Source organism: Phyllostomus discolor, chromosome 9 (genome assembly GCF_004126475.2).
Source record: "Phyllostomus discolor isolate MPI-MPIP mPhyDis1 chromosome 9, mPhyDis1.pri.v3, whole genome shotgun sequence".
In the NCBI taxonomy this organism is placed as follows: domain Eukaryota; kingdom Metazoa; phylum Chordata; class Mammalia; order Chiroptera; family Phyllostomidae; genus Phyllostomus; species Phyllostomus discolor.
This window is the reverse complement of record NC_040911.2, coordinates 58,592,234-58,607,661: the sequence shown is the minus strand read 5'-3', so window position 1 is coordinate 58,607,661 and position 15,428 is coordinate 58,592,234. Positions and strand designations below refer to the sequence as shown.

General features: G+C 40.0%; 1 non-coding gene across 1 annotated transcript; it reads right to left on the bottom strand.

Annotated features, from left to right (window-relative positions):
• Positions 1 to 3,274: 3,274 nt before the first annotated feature.
• On the bottom strand, positions 3,275 to 3,381 carry LOC114507115. Its single transcript, XR_003685393.1, has one exon. It is a non-coding gene; the product is annotated as a U6 spliceosomal RNA (small nuclear RNA).
• Positions 3,382 to 15,428: the final 12,047 nt, after the last annotated feature.

Sequence of the window (15,428 nt, the reverse complement as noted above, 5' to 3'; positions counted from 1 at the left end):
TAGCATAGTGATTAGACATTTATATAACTTACAAAGTGATCACAATGGTAAGTCTAGTACCCATCTGATACCATACATAGTTTATTACAATATTATTGACTATATTCCCAATGCTGCACTATACATACCCATTACATGTGCATGTAATGCGTATGTGTACATGCCCCATTACATGGGCATGTATTATGACTATTTTAATTAATTAGAAATCCTCATTCAAGGATATGTTTATTGATTTTTTTAGAGAGGAAAGGAGGGAGGGATGAGGAAGGGAGAGACAGAAAAGAGAGAAACGATGCGAGGGAGAAATATTGAACAGTTGCCTCTTGTTCATGCCCTGACTGGGGATGGAACCTGCAACCTAGGTATGTTTCATGATTGGGGATCGAAGCTAACCTTTCTGGTGTATGGGATGATTCTACAACCAACTGAATCACCCAGCCATGACTTATTTTTATTTAGTAAAAATAAATTTTCAATTTTCAACTACAGTTGACATATAATATCGTATTAGTTTAAGGTGTACAACCCAGTGATTGGATGTTTATATAATTTATGAAATGATCACTCATAAATCTAGTGCCCATCTGACCTCATACATTGACATCAGACATGGTTATTACAATATTGACTATAGTCCCTATGCTCTACTTCATATCCCCATAACTGTTCTGTAACTACCAATTTTTACTTCTTTTAAAAAATTATTTATTAAGGATTTTGTTTATTTTTAGAGAGGGGGAAAGGAAGGGAGAAAGAGGATGAGAAACATCAATGTGTGGTTGCCCCTCATGCACCCCCTACTGGGGACCTGGCCTCAAACCCAGGCATGTGCCCTGACTGGGAATTCAACCGGTGACCCTTTGGTTCATGGACTGGCATTCAGTCCACTGAGCCACACTAGCCAGGGCTAAAGATTATTTATTTTTTTTAAATTATGTATTTTATTTTATTTATTTTTAATATATTTTATTGTTTATGCTATTACAGTTGTCCCATTTCCCCCCCTTCACTCCCCTCCACCCTGTACACCCTCTCCCACCCATATCCCCCCTTTAGTCATGTCCATGTGTCATATTTATAAGTTCTTTAGCTTCTACATTTCCCATACTATTCTTACTCTCCCCCTATTTTCAACCTACATTCTATGCTACTTATTCTCTGAACCTTTTCCCCCTTTCTCCTCCTCCCACTCCCCTGTTGCTAACCCTCCATGTGATCTCCATTTCTGTGGTTCTGTTCCTGTTCTAGTTGTTTGCTTAGTTTCTTTTGGTTGTGCTTTAGGTGTGGTTGTTAATAATTGTGAGTTTGCTGTCCTTTTACTATACATGTCTTTTCTTTATCTTCTTTTCTTAGATAAGTCCCTTTAACATTTCATAAAATAAGGGCTTGGTGATGATGAACTCCTTTAACTTGACCTTATCTGAGAAGCACTTTATCTGCCCTTCCATTCTAAATGAAAGCTTTGCTGGATAGAGCAATCTTGGATGTAGGTCCTTGCCTTTCATGACTTGAAATACCTCTTTCCAGCCCCTTCTTGCCTGTAAGGTCTCTTTTGAGAAATCAGCTGACAGTCTGATGGGAACTCCTTTGTAGGTGACTGTCCCCTTATCTCTTGCTGCTTCTAGGATTCTCTCCCTCATTTTTACCTTGGCTAATGTAATTATGATGTGCCTTGGTGTGTTTCTTCTTGGGTCCAGCTTCTTTGGGGCTCTCTGAGCTTCCTGGATTTCCTGGAAGCCTATTTCCTTTGCCAGAATGGGGAAGTTCTCCTTTATTATTTGTTCAAATATGTGCTCAATCTGTTGCTTTTCCTCTTCCCCTTTCTGTTACCGCTATAATTCGGATGTTGGAACATTTAAAGATGTCCTGGAGGTTCCTAAGCTTCTCCTCGTTTTTTTTGAACTCTTATTTCTTCATTCTTTCCTGCTTGGATGTTCTTTTCTTCCTTCTGGTCCACTCTATTGTTTTGAGTCCCAGTTTCCTTCCCTTCACTATTGGTTCTCTGTGCATCTTCCTTCATCTCTTTTATGGTAACCTGCATTTTTTTTCATGTAATTTGCACCCAAAATCAACCAATTCCGTGAGCTTCCTGATCACCAGTGTTTTGAACTGTGTATCTGGCTAGATTGGCTATCTCTTAGTCGCTCATAAGGATGAATCCTGGGGGACTGAGCTGTTCTTCTGTTGGAGACATATCTCTCCCTCTTTCCTCTTTTTTTTTTTTTTTTTTTGGTCTGGTCACTCCTGTTATGGTGAGGGGCAGAGTCTTAGGTGTTCACCAGGGCTGGGCACCCCAGTCACTAGATTTTGATGTTGTATGTGGGGGTGGGGGCGGGAGGGAACAGTGGCAGTAGCTCTGCTCTCCTGGGGCATCAGTAACCCCCCTGGAATCCTGGGTTGCGTGCTCTACCCTGGTCCACAATGCCGCCTCACTGGGTCTGCCAGCCGCTGTTTGCGTACTCAGGGTCCACCACTGCACTGCAATCTTGCGCGTCCTGAAGGCTTACGCGCTCATTTGCCTTACGCGCCCCGTTCTCCCCGATCTCCACGTGCTGCGACCCGTGCCTGCTCCTCCTCTCTGCCCCTCCTACCGGTCTGGATGAACGGGTCTACTTCAACTTCTTGGCTGTCCAACTTCCATTCAGATAAATTCTCTGTCAGTTCTGGGTGTTATTCTGCCTCTAAATTGTTGTTGTTCTAATCTTGGTTGTGCGTGGAGGTAAGGTGCATCCACCTATGCCTCCATCTTGCCAGAAGTGCCAAATTATGTATTTTATTGTTGTTCAAGTACAGTTGTCTCCATTTTCCTCCCACCACTTTCCCCCACCCCCCCATTGTTGACACTATTACAGATGTCCCCCATTTCCCCCTCCCCATTTCACCCAACTCCTCCCCCCAGCCTTTGGCACATTGTTGTGTCTGTCCATGGGCTATGCTTACATGCATATATATTGTTTGGCTAGTCTCTTCCAGTTCCCCACCCCCTCCGCTCTGAGAACTGCCAGTCTGTTCCAGGTATACACACCTCTGGTTTTACTTTGTTAGTTTATTTTGTTCATTAGATTCCATATATGGGTGAGATAATGTGGACTTGCCTTTCTCTGACTGGCTTATTTTGCTTAGCATAATATTCTCCAGGTCCATCCATGCTGTTGCAAAGGGTAAGAGTTCCTTTTTCACAGCTGGGTAGTATTCCATTATGTAAATGTGCCACATCTTTTCTATCTACTCATCTACTGATGGGCACCTAGGCTATTTCCAGGTATTGGCTAAAAATATGGAAAGCTTCATGAATTTGCATATCATCCTTGCACAGGGACCATGATCATCTCCTCTGTATCATTCAAATTTTAGTATATGTGTTGCCAAGTTGAGCACCAATTTGTACTTCTTAATCTCTTCACTATATTCATTCATCTCTCCAACACCCTTTTCTTTCTGGCAACCATCAAAAATGTTTCTGTATCTGTGAGTTTGTTTCTGTTTTATTTTATTTTGTTTTCTAAGATTCTGCATGTAAGTGAAATATGGCCTTTGTCTGTCTCTGTCTGATTTACGTCACTCAGCACAATATCCTCTAGGTCTATCCATGTTGTTGCAGATGGCAAGATTTCACTTTTTTTTATGGTGGAATCATATTCCATTGTATGTATGCACTATTTCTTCTTTGGTGGACATTTAGTTTTCCTCCATATCTTGGCTATTGTAAATAATACTACAGTGAACATATGGACACATAGGTGTTTTTGATTTAGTGTTTTGGGTTTCTTCAGATAAATACCTAGTAGTATTGTTAGGTCCTTCTTTGTCTCTTGTTATAACCTTTGTTTTAAAGTCTATTTTGTCTTGTATAAGTATTGCAATCCCAACTTTTTGTTTCCATTTTCATGAAATATCTTTCCATCCCTTTACTTTCAGTCTGTGTGTTTTTAACTGAAGTGTGTCTCTTTTAGACTGCATTTGTGAGGGTTTTGTTTTCTTATCCATTCAGCCACACTACATCCTGTGATTGAAGCATTTAATCCACTTGCATTTAAAGTAATTGTTGATGGACATGTATTTATTGACATTTTATTTCTAATTTTTATTGTTTCTCCTTCTTAAAGAAGACTGCTGGACATTTTTTTGTAATAGTGGTTGGTGGTGATAAAGCCCTTTAATTTTTTCTTGTCTGGAAAGCTGTTGGGAGCCGTCCTGCCTGGTTTCAGGGACTGTAGCCTTTTGTCCCACCTCTAGAGCTGAGTGAGCTCTAGAGTACTGACTGAGTACTTATTCAGTTTTCTGCTTTATCTAATCTGTTGTTGATTTCCTTCTAATGTATTCTTCATTTGAGTTATTGTATTTTTCATTTGACTGGTTCTTTTATATGGTTTCTATATCCTTTTTTTTTTTTATGCTGTTAAAGTTCTAAGTTCCTTGACCATTGTTTTGAACTTTGTATCTGGTAGTTTCCTTACCTCCATTTATTTATATCTTTATCCGGAAATTTCTTTTTCTTTCATTTGGGACATGCCTTTGTCTCCCCATTTGGCTACCTTTCTGTGTTTGTTTCTAAGTATTAGGTACATCTGCTATGTCTTCTAGTCTTGGTAGGGTGACCTTAGTAGGTATTCTGTAGGGCCCAGTGGTGCAGCTTCCCTGGTCACCAAAGCTGGGTGCTCCAGCTGTGTCCCATGAGGGCTGTGTGCATCTTCCTGTTGTAATTGAGCCTTGATTGCTGGTGTTGGCAAGTCAGTGAGAAGGTTTGACCCCCAGGCTAATTAGCTAGGAGGATTAGCCATGACTACAATGAGGAGACTTCTGCAGGGGCTGACCCCACAGAGTAGAACTTGCTTTGGTGGGGCTCTGTGGCTTACTGAGTCAGCAGCCCCTTGAGTGTATCTCAAATAGAGTTGTTTGGGTAGTGCTCCAGCGTGGTCTGAAGTAGCCCACTGGGTGCACTGGCTCTAGAGCCCCTGAGGAGGTGCAGGTCAAGGTTAATTGACAACTGTGCCCTCTCTGGGACCAGCTGGCATGAGCTCCAAAGTGGCCTGCAGATGGCTGGTATTTGTACTGGCCTTGAAGGTGGCTGGAAGAGTCCTAGTTGTGAATGAAGTCCTGCTGCTGGTGCTCAATCCATTGAGCCATACCAGCGAGGGCTGAGAGAATTTAAAAAGGTCTGAAACATGAGCTAAGGCAGGTCTTTTGTATGGGAAAGCCACTGGAAGAGGCTTAGGAAAGCCTGAAACTTGGTGGGTCTCAGGGACTCACCAGGACAGGGCTAACAGTGTTAATCAGGTTGATGGGGACTCAGATATGGCTCCTGCGTGTGCCTGCAGGGGGAGGGCTCAGTAGAAGAACAGTGGCTTGTGTCAGCACTTCTCTTGGGGAGAAAGCTGCTTCTCCAGCCTTTGCCCCAAAGCTAGACCATTCAGTTCCTCTTGGTATGTCACTGACATCTTTCAAGCTGCTGTCCCAGTGCAGGAGCTCAGAGTGAGTCTGAGTAAGTTTGTGATGGGCCCTTTAAGAGGAAAGCCTGGACCTCCAGGAACCCTCCCTCTCACTCAACCACAATCTCCACTGGTTTTTACAGCCTGAAGTTATGTGGACTTCTCTTCCTGGCCTTGAAACCCTGTGCTAGAGACCTGATGTGGGGCTGGAGCCCCTCATTCCTCAGCAGGGACCTCCACAGTCAAGATATCTTTCCTGGTTTTTAATTGCCACATGTGAATGTGGGACCAACCTATTCTGTGTCTTTGTCCCTCCTATGAGTCTTGATGTGGCTTCTGTATATTCTTAGTTATAGGACTTCTGGTTGTTTTGTAGTTTAGTTGTAATTTTGATGTTGTGGGAGGATGCCTGTATCGTGTTTACCTACTTTAGCATCTTGACCAGAAGCCCCCTTGTGGTTTTGATTTGCATTTCCCTTATGATGGGTGATATTAGGCATCTTTCTATGTGCATTTTGGCAATTTGTACTTTCTTTGGAGAAATGTGGGTTCAGATCCTTTGCCTAACCAACCACTGGGTTGTCTTTTCATCAGATATGTTCTAGATATAAATCTTCTGTCACATGATTTGCAAATATTTTCTCCCATTCTGTGAGTTATCTTTTTTTTAAAATTTCGTAATGGTATCAAAAGTGATACCATTGTTTGTTAAGTACAGTTTACCACTTTTTGTTACTTGTGCTTTTGGTGTTGTAACAAAAGAAACCATTGCCCAGCCCAAGTCGTAAAGATTTACTTCAATGTTTCCTTCTAAAAGTTTCTTTAATTTTGGCTTTTACATTTAGGTATTTAATCCATTTTGAATTAATTTTTGTATTTAGTGTGAGGTAGGGGTTCAATCTCATTGTTTTGCATATGGCTATCCACTTGTCCTAGCACCATTTGTTAAAGAGACTGTTCTTTCCTACTGAATTATCTGGGCATCCTTGTTGAAAATCAGTTGACCATAAATGTGAAGGTTTATGTAAAGGACTCTGTATTCTATTCTGTTGCTCTATGTTTCCATCATTATGCCATTACCACACAGTATTGATGACCGTAGTTTTGTAGTAAGGTTTGAGAATAGGAAGTGTAAATTCTCCAACTTTGTTGTTGTTCTTTTTTTTAATCCTTACCTGAGGATATTTTTATTGATTTTAGATAGAGGAAGGGAGGGAGAAATGGAAGGAAGGAAGGAAGGGAAGGGAGGAAAGGGAGGGGGGGAGAGAGAGAGAGAGGGAGAAAGCTATCAATGTGAGAGAGAAACATCAATCAGTTGCTTCCCACACATGCCCTGATTGAGGACCAAACCCACAACCTAGGTATGTGCTCTGACCTGGAATCAAACCCTCAATCTTTCTGGTGTGTAGGACAACACTCCAGCCAAGTGAGTCACCTGGCCAAGGCTGTTCTTCATTTTCAAGATTATTTTGACTATTCCAGATCCTTTGCATTTCCATCTGAATATTAGGGTCAGCTTGTTAATCTGCAGGGGAGCAAACTGGAATTTTGATAGGAGTTGTGTTGAATCTGTAGATCTGTTTAGGAGTATTGCTGTCTTAATGTTAAGCTGTCCTGTTCACTGACATGATGTATCTTCTTAGGTCCCCTGACTTCAGGAAGCCCTTTCTACTTAGCCTACCCTTTGAGGCTGCTTCATGGCTCTAAGAATTGTTTAAAATGTTGTTGTAGTAAAGTGTAAAGTAATGGTGTGAATGCTGCTGTGAAAACCCAGAGAGCAATGCTACTGAAACAGCTGTTGGCTGATGGGTAGCCACTGAGTTTCTCAAAATGTTTCTGGTCACCTGCTGGTGAGAATTCTAAACAGAATATCAGAAAGACACTTTAAAAGTGTTATTGCTTGGAATGTGGGTTTTGAAGCTGACAGTGCAGTGGCAAGGATCACTCCTGCTTAATCAGGCCACCTTCCATGGGCAATCCCAGTAAAGTCCACAGGTCTCAGGACTTTTACTCTGCAGTCTACTGAGAATGAATCTAGGCCTCCTTGCCACCCCCCACCGCATCCCACATTCTGCAACCCATAGCAAGACAGATTTTTAAAAAGTATTTTTGGAAGTTTTAACCCACAGGAAATATAAAACTATAGTACAGTCAATTCTCTCATCTGAATCCAAGATGTCCAATTTCAGCATTATGTACACCTTCAGAGTGTGAACCTGGTTTTGCTTTGTAAGTTTTTATTTAGAAGCAATATTAGTTGTAAAAGGGCTGCAGATACAGTGTTAGAATACTCATGACCATATCTCCATTTCCAAAACTAAGATGTTAGTACTGCCTCAGCACTTTATTCATCTCTTAACCAGTTTTTTTTTCTAATGTTCTTTTTCTGTCCCTGGATCTAATCCAAGATCCTCATTGCTGTAAGCTGGTATGTCTTCAGAGTTTCCTCCTATCTGCAACAGTTTATTGATCTTTTCTTATCCTTTATGACCTTGACAAATCTGGTGAATACTGGTCAGGCATATAGAATGTCCCTCAATTTGGGTTCATCTCATGTTTTCTCACAATAACAGGGTTAGAATAACACGGAGGCAAATTCCTTTTGTTATCACAGCATATCCCCATGACTTGTTACTAGAGAGTTAACCTCGATCATTTGGGGAAGGTAGCTGCAGCCAGATTTCTCCATTGTGAAATTACTGTTTTTCCTTTTCAAACTCTATTTGTTGGAGTCACTGAATCTAGCCTACTCTCAAGGGGAGGGAAATTGATTACCACCTACTACCAAGATGTATATCAGACAATTTTTGGACATTTGTTGAAACCACCATGTTAATTAGTAAATATTTTGGGGGAGATACTTGAAGCAACCTCCAAGTAGTCCTTAAAGCTATGTCTTTTCAGTGCTTATGACACTGGCTATTATCTGCAGCAGTTATCACTATGGTGTTTCTGTAGTAACATTCTGTTTCTCTCCTTTCTTCTACATTTATTAATTAGAATTATTCTGTAAGGAAGATTTCTCCCTATCTCCCATTTATTCTTCCCAGACCTTACTTTTGATGGCACAGCAGGAGGCAGCATGGAGTCTTGTGTAAAAGCAGGACTATGAGCTGCCAGCCACGGCTGGAATTTGGCTGTGCCACCCCTATCCCCACCCATTGGGTGGTTGTGAGGAGTAAATGGACCAGGCAAGGGAATCACTTAGAACCCTTTTCAGTGCCCAATAAGTGTAGGTAGTCATTTTCCTCCTTTACATGGAGGTGTTATCACATATATCAGTCCCCCAAAGCTAGCAAACAGACAGCTGGAAAAACCTAGATTTCTGCCCAACAGAAATGTATGTGTTCATACATTCATCCAATTGACTAAACTGTTAATTGAGTACTTAACATAGATAGAAGCTATTAATACTTAAAATCCACCTCACCTATCCCCCATTACAGGGATGTTTTACCCCATGGAGGAGATATGCAGGGGTCACTTGCTCAAGGGCACCCTGTTTGTGAAGAGGCCAAGCTAAGCCCAAACCTAGGTTTACCTGGTTCTGGGAGACTTGTTTTCCACCATCAGAGGGAAGACAGTTTATATCACCATAACAACTCCAGAAGGGCACTGACCAGAAGGTCTGCTTTAGAAAGATCCCCCAGTGTACCTGAATGCATAAGAAAACAAGACCCATACATATGCTGCCTATAAGAGATTTACTTCAGATGGAAAGACACATAAAGACTGAAAGTAAAGGGATGGAAAAATACAGGGTGGGGCAAAAGTAACAAGTAAACACTTGTTACTTGTTACAGTAACAAGTATGTGGAATATAGGGTTTATTCTTGTATTATTATTTATTAATTATTGTATTATTTTTCATACAAACAACTGTAAACCTACTTTTGCCCAACCCTGTATATTTCATGGAAATGAAAAAAAGGTCTGGAGTAGCAGTACTTATAGAAGATAAAATAGGCTTTAATAAAGGAAATAACAAGAGGCAAAGGACATTTTAAAATGATAAAGGGATCAGTTGAACAAGAGGATATAACCCTTGTGAATATTTACATAACCAACATAGGAGTACCTACATATATAAAGCTTAAAAAGTTAGAGATCAATAGTAGCAGTATTTGTAGATGACATTAACCCTATTGACATAAATGAATAAATCATTGAGAGAGAAAAATCAAGAAGGAAAAAGAGGCCTTAAGTGATAAATTATGTCAGATGGGTTTATTTGACATTTTTCAGAATATTTCACCCCAAAGAAGTAGAACATACCTTTTACTGAAGTGCACATGGAACATTTTCCAGGTAGACCTCATATTAGGCAACAAAGCAAGTCTCAATAAATTTAAGGAGACTGCAATCATATCAAGCATCTTTGATCATAATGGACATCCTTGTCTTCTCCCCAACCATAAATGGACTGGGCACGGAACTCCTCCATTAGGCCTAATACTTGCTGTAGGTTTCTGTCACATAGCTTTGTCACACCTAGTATTTCTTGTGACTTGAAATGGTTGAACTTATTTGGTGATAATAACTTGAAAATCATAAAATCTACACTTTCTAGTAGACCATGTAGTCTATTAGACTTACAAAAAGGTGAGTGAGTTAATCTTACAAGTAGAAATCAATTATAAGACCAAAACAGAAAAACACACACAAAAATGGAGGCTATACATATGCTACAAAACAATGAATGAGTCAACAACAAGATCAAGAAAGAAATCAAAAGATACCTTGATACAAATAAAATGAAAACACAATGACCCCAAATCTATGGGACACAGCCAAGGCAGTACTAAAAGGGAAATTTATAGTGATACAGGCCTACCTCAAGAAACAAGAAAAAGCTCAAATAAACAATCTAAACTCACACCTACAGGAACTAGAAAAAAAGAACAAATGAAGCCCCAAATGAGTGGAAGGAAGGAAATAATAAAGATCAGAGTGGAAATAAATGAAAGAGAGTCTAAAAAACAGTAAAAAAGATGAATGAAACCAATAACTTGTTCTTTTAAAAGATAACAAAATTGATAACCCTTTAACCAGACTCATCAAGGAAAAAAGAGAGGACCCAAATAAATCAGAAATGAAAGAGAAGTGACAGTTGACACCATAGAAATACAAAGAATTATAGGAAAATACTACAATTACATCCCAACATATTGGATAACTTGGAAGAAGTGGATAAATTCCTAGGGAAATAAAATCTTCCAAAATAAAATCAAGAAGAAACAGAAATTTTGAACAAACCAGTATCTACCAATGAAATTGAATCAGGTAAAAAAAAATTGAATCAGTAATACAAATACTCCTAACACACAAAAAGTCCTGGACCTGCCCTGACTGGTGTGGTTTGCAGTAGGTTTGGCATTGTCCCACAAACCAAAAGGTTTCTGGTTTGATTCCTGGTCAGGGCACATGCCTGTGTTGCAGGCCATGTCCCTGGTTGGGGGCATGTGAGGGGCAACTGATTGATGTTTCTTTCCCTCTCCTTCTCCCTCCTTACCACTCTCTCTTAAAATAGATAATCTTTTTAAAAAGTCCCTGACCTGATGGCTTTATCATTGAATATTACTGAACATTCAAAAGAGAACACCTTTCCTTGTCAAAATATTTTAATAAATTCAGGAGTAAAGAAGTCTCTCGATATAAGGCCACGATATAAGGCCAGCATATAAGCTCACTATATAAGGCCAGCATTACCCCAGTTCCAAGCACATACAGAGATATTACACAAAAATAAGAAAATTGTGGGCCAGTGTCCCTGATGAACATGATACAAAAATCCACGACAAAATATTTGTAAACTGACCTAAGCAATACAATAAAAAGTTACACCATGATCAACTTGGATTCATTCCTGGAGTGCAAGGTTGGTTTAGTGTCTGCATGACAATTAATGTGGTAGCCCACATAAATAAACTGAAGGATAAAAAAATCATAAGATCACATCAATAAATGCAGAAAAAGTTTTGGACAAAATCTAGCATCCATTTATGATGAAAACTCAGCAAAGTGGCATAGGAGGAGCATACCTCATTATTTTTATGGCCACATATTACAAACCCACAGCTAACATAGTCAATGGGGAAAGCAAAATGTATTTTCCTTAAGATCAGGAACAAGACAAGGATCTCCACTTATTTAACAGAGGACTGGAAGTCCTAGCCACAGCAATAACACAACAAAAAGAAATGACATTAAAATTGGAAAAGGAGAAGTAAACTGTCATAATTTGCAGATGACAGAATACTATCTATATAGAGAGAACCCCAAAGATTCCACCAAAAGTCTATTAGAACTAATAAATGAATTACTAAAGTGGGAGAATACAAAATATTCAGGAATCAGTTGCATTTTATATACTACTAACAGACTATCAAAAAGAACAATTAAGAAAACATTGCCATTCACTGTTTCATTAAAAAATATGTAGGAATTAATTTAACCAAAGAGGCAAAAGATCTGTACTCAGAAACTTATGAGACACTGAAGAAATTGAAGAAGGTACAAGTAAATGGAAGCCTATACTGTGCTCATGGATGGAACAATTAACATCGTTAAAATGTTCATACTACACAAAGCAATCTATAGATTTAATCCAATCCCTATCAAAATACCAATGGCTTATTTCACAGAACTAGAACAAAGAGTCCTGTTATTTACATGGAACAACAAAAGATCCAAATAACCAAAGCAATTTTGAGAAAGATGAACTGAGTTACATGTTTCATACTATCTGATATCAAACTATTCTACAAGGCCATAGTAATCAACACAGCATGGTCCTGGCTTAAAAACAGATCAGATTAATAAAACAAAGTATAGAGCACAAAAATAAACCCATGTCTATATAGTCAATTGATTTATGACAAAAGGAGCAAGAGCATAAGATAGGGTAAAGATAGCATCTTCAATAATTGTTGGAGAAACTGGACAGACAAGCAAAAAATGAAACTAGACCACTTTTTTTACACTATGTAAAACAGAGGTATCAAACTCATTCACCGGGGGCTACATCAGCCTTGCAGTTGCCTTCAAAGGGCTAAAATAATTTTAAGACAGTATAGATATAACTACTCCTTAACTGTTAAGGCGTTGAAATTACATTCAGCCCTTTGTGTGGTGGGACAGTCCCCCTTCTTTCCCAACCAGGGCCACACTGAGCCTCACTAGGAATCAAGGCAGTAAGAACACCGTAAAAGGCTCCCTGGGCAAAGCTGGATGTGTTTGGCAGGCTCTGTTCAGTGATTTATTTTATTTTTTTCTGTTCAGTGATTTTAAATAAATCCAACATATTCTAGGTGAGAGCGCCTTGCGAGGTGGGGGTTGGGAGTCCTGTGCCTCCTGGTCAACTACTGGAGGGCAAACATGATGCAGACTTGACCTGTGGGGTCCTCCTGGTCCCTCTCAGTGGCCCTTGGGCCCTGCTCCTTGGCTGGTTTTCAAGCTGAGTCTAGCACCTAGCTTGTCTTCTCCTGCCCTGTAGATTCCTTGGGGTGAGCGGCTGAGGATTTCAGGCCTACACATGCTGACCATGTAAACCCATTCCATGGCTGCAAGGTAATTGAAGGTACCACTTTGTGTGACTTCAGGTTACCATTCAGCTGAATGACACTCACCCAGCCCTCACCATTCCTGAGCTTGTGTGGATCCTGGTGGATGTGGAGAAAGCGGACTGAGAAAAGGTTAGCATGAGGACAAGGGCATGGGGCTACAGTGTCTCCTTCAGACCTGAGTGTTGGGTGATGGCATCCCCCGTAGAGCTGGGAATATGTAGTGATGATGTCCTCTGCAGTCCTGGGCAATAGGCTGATAGTATTTCCTACAGAGGTGGGCTTGAGGTGACAGCATCCTTCTGACTTTGGAGTTTATCTCAGCAATGGTTATGAGTACTGAACTAGTGCTACAAAAACTGAAGGAGGTCTCTCCCCATGGATGCAGGGGCATAGAAGAACAGATTTTTTGGAAGCCGAAAAAAGGAATCTGACACTACTTAGGACTTCGAATATATATTTTCTCATTTTAGAAATCACAGCAAACTCCTGAAGTCTTAAATAAATACATTGTTTACATCTTTATAGGTTTGTTTTCATGACTTATTTTGGTCTCAGATTCTTTACTATGTTGGTGTATTCTTGATCGACACTAATTGGAGCATCATATGAAGTCATAAAACAAAATTTATCCTGTTTTATAGAACCCAGAGCCCCTCCATTGTCTTGGGGTGTACCTGATGGGAACAGGCCCATCTTTGGTCCTTTCCACTCCTGGCCAGTAGAGAGCAGGGCCATACAGTTTATAAGTGTTCTCTGGACTGTGGGTGTTAAGTCATTTTAGTGGAAATACAATAGAAAACTGGTTAGTGCTCTGTTTTGCTTACCAATAAAATATAGTTTACAGAGAACCCTCATGTACTGTTGGTGAGAATGAAGTCACTATGAAAACACTATGGAGGGTCCTCAAAAAATTAAAAATGAAACTGCTTTCCTCTTCTGGGTGTACAGGTACATCTAAGGAAATCATTTCAAGAGCATATATGCACCCCCATGTTCATTACAACATTATTATCAATAGCCAAGGTGTGGAAGCCACCCAAGTACCCATCTTTAGACAAGTGGATAAAGAAGAAGTGTATATATATACAATGTAATATTGGTCATAAAAAAGAATTAAATCTTACCATTGCAGCAGCATGGATGGACCTAGAGGGTATTATTATGCTAAGTAAAATCAGTCAGTTGGGAAAGACAAATACCATATGATTTAACTTATATGTGGAATCTAAAGAACAAAATGAATGAGCAAACAAAACTGAAACAGTGTCATAGATACAGAGATCAGACTGATGGCTGTCAAAAGGGATGGTGGTTGGGGGAGTGAGTGAAAAATGAGAAGGGATTAAGAAATATAAACCAGTAGTTACAAATGACTCACAAGGATGTAAAGTACAACATAAAGAATATAGTCAATAATATTGTAATAACTATATTTGGTGCCAGGTGGGTCCTGGCAATTTAATGGGGAATACTTTGTCAAATCTGTGATCATCTAACAACTATGCTGTATACTTGAAAATAATACAAAATAATATTGAATGTAAACTGTAATTGAAAACTAAATGAAATTGTTTACAAAGCAGGAAATTGAGGTAATTCTAGGTAGTAGGGTAAGCTTTATTCATTTGTGTGTGTTTGCTGGGTCAGGATGCAAAATGTTTGTGGATCATATCAGGAAAATGAAGGGAATTGAACTCAACTGCAGTTTTGAGGAAGTTCTAGATAGGCCCCAGAGAATGGAGGCCCCTTTCTGGTAACATGTTAACATCTGTCTTTGATCTTAGACTTCCCTCTTAGGCATTTGGCAAAAGAGCTGTGTGTTTCTAAACAAAGAACCCTGGAATGTTCTGAAATGTTTTAGGCCTGGGAAATCACAAAGAAAACCTGTGCATACACCAACCAACCGTACTGCCCAAGGCTGTGGGGTGCTGGCCTGTGTCCATGTTTGAGAAACTGCTGTCACGGCACCTGGAGATCATCTATGCTATCAACCAAAGGCACCTGGACATGGGCATTGGCTGTGCTGGGATTGGGGTGGGCTGTACCCGTGCCAGGGGGCCCATCTGTTTTCTTCACATTACTTCTTGAATCAAATAGCCTGTATCCAGCGGAGGACTTTGAGGTGTGAGGGCTGTTACTTGGCAGAACTGTTGGCTAATCCCCTACATAGATGTCTGGTGTGTATGTGGGAGTTACGGACCAGGTCTTTTTGAGATGTTCCTGTCCTCTTGTTTTAGATTTAAGTATCTATTTTTAGAATGTCAGAGACCTTTATCCTGAGATGACATAGCAGCAATTCAGTGATTTGGAAACAAACCCTCACGTGTCATTGTTGCCTGCAGAAAAGTGGTACAAGAACAGGGGGGACTTGAAATTTAGGTATGATTATGGTTCATTTTTTAAACTTTTGGCGAAAAGGCAGCTATTCCCA